Source organism: Marmota marmota, unplaced genomic scaffold (assembly GCF_001458135.2).
Source record: "Marmota marmota marmota unplaced genomic scaffold, marMar, whole genome shotgun sequence".
NCBI classification, from domain to species: Eukaryota; Metazoa; Chordata; class Mammalia; order Rodentia; family Sciuridae; genus Marmota; species Marmota marmota.
Genome location: NW_026000242.1, coordinates 14246397 through 14248394, shown reverse-complemented (window position 1 = coordinate 14248394; position 1998 = coordinate 14246397).

Sequence of the window (1998 nt, the reverse complement as noted above, 5' to 3'; positions counted from 1 at the left end):
TATGTGTGTGTTACAGCTGCCAAGTACAATGCTTCTCTCTGGGATTGGGAGAAGGTTAAAAACCATTTGTTAGGTATTTGGCAAAATAGTAATAATAGCTTGGATATTCTGGAACTTCATCACCATATCCAAGACATTCAAAATAATAGAGCTGATTTTTCAGATCCTTCTTCTTTGGCTAACAAAATATTAAAGGAGTTGAATGGATTCAACCCTGGAAATATTCTTAAACACTCGGCCTGGTACATTATTGGATTATTCTCTTTGCTGTTAATTCTCTTTTGTGTTGTAATTATGGGATGGCGAGTCTTGAGAACAAGAATACAGAAACTCCAAAGAGTGAACCGCCGCCTCATTTTTAAGAAAAGAAAGGGGGGATATGTGGAGAGCCATTCTCACACGTGACTGGGCGACTCCCGGTTTGGGTCTGAGGAGCTCTGACTAATCTGTGTCGGAGCTTTCCCGGCCCTCTCCTGATGAGAGAACCCGTCCGTGTGGGGGTGTGACTGACCACGGACCCCGGGGGCCAATCACTGACCCTGAGCTTGGAGTGCAGCCCCCCTCAAGCTTTATTGGATGGAATTCTCCCCTGAATTTCTTGTTCCCCAATAAAAGGCTACTCCCTGGCGTGCTCGCGCTCTCTCTCTCTCTCCTGCTAGCCCTGAGTAATCCTTGCTGCCCTACAGGTGGTTCGAGGTTGGAGCCAGAGAGGGGAGCCGTCTTGGACCTGGTCATAGAAAAAGGTAACTGAGTCTGTGTGTTTTATTTCGATCTCGCTAGTTAACTTTTATGCCAAGAACCTCATTAATGAAACCAATGCGCTGGCCGCATGGTGGATAATACCTTTTATTTTAGCATTTGTATTGATTCCATTCCAACCTCTTAAGATGGTGGAGAATATACAGAAATAATGTATATTATTAGAATTACTTTCTAATAATATACACATGAGGAGCTTGCTTTCCAAGGGAAAAGAATTAATTCCCAACACTTGCCTTCTTGGGTCTTGCTGAGTCAACTTTGGAAAGAGAATCACATTTCTCTGTATTTAATAGATGTGGTTGGCACATAAGATGGTATCTTCCAAGGGCTTTGGGACTATTTTGCAAACCTTAGGTAAGAGGTATGACAGAGCTAAGATAAAGAGCCTTAGTTTACTTCTTAAAGAAATTGCCTGAAAGAGCAATAGATTTGAAGAGTAGGAGGCAATTGCTCCCTCCTGGCTGCTTTGCAAGAAAAAAAAATGCCTTTGGCAAAGTGCTCTCCTAATGTCTCCCTTTCCATGGAAACAACAGAGGAGGATCATATAATGTCCTACATATATTAAGTTTGGGAGAGAAAAAATATTAGAATCTGTCCCGTTAACAGTGTATATTCTAGAAAACATATCCCTGTCCTTGCAAGGATTATAGCTAATTCTTGGGGTGTATGTTAAACATACCAACAGGTATAAAAATTGATAGGATTGCATGGGTATTGATTTCATGCTTATTCCAGAAATAATAAAAGCTAACATTCATTAAATTATTTATTGTGTGGCAGTTTCTGGACAAGCCATTCACACATGGGACTAACTCACTACTTCAGCTACATTATGAGGTAAGGGTAGACCCTCTTTTTTAAGATGAGAAAACTTAGTAACTTTCAGGAGTTCTTGCAATTTAATAACTTCTGGATCCAGGAATTGCGTTAAAATCTGTCTGACACTCAGTTTTGAACACTAATCTCTTCTTGGGCTAGCCTCCACACGAAACCCAAAATACCAGCTCCAAGCTCAGTGTATTTTAGCCATGGCATCTATTTTTGCAGTGGAATCATAGGTTACAATTTCATTTCACATCTCAAATTTTTTCTCCTTTCTAGAATGATTAAAAAACAAACAAACAGACAAAAACAATCTTCAGAAGCCACTGGACTGGGCACCAGGAATCCTTGGCAATGCCATTGTTTTCCAACACCCAGTCATCAATTATCAACTTTCACTATAGAACTTGCCTC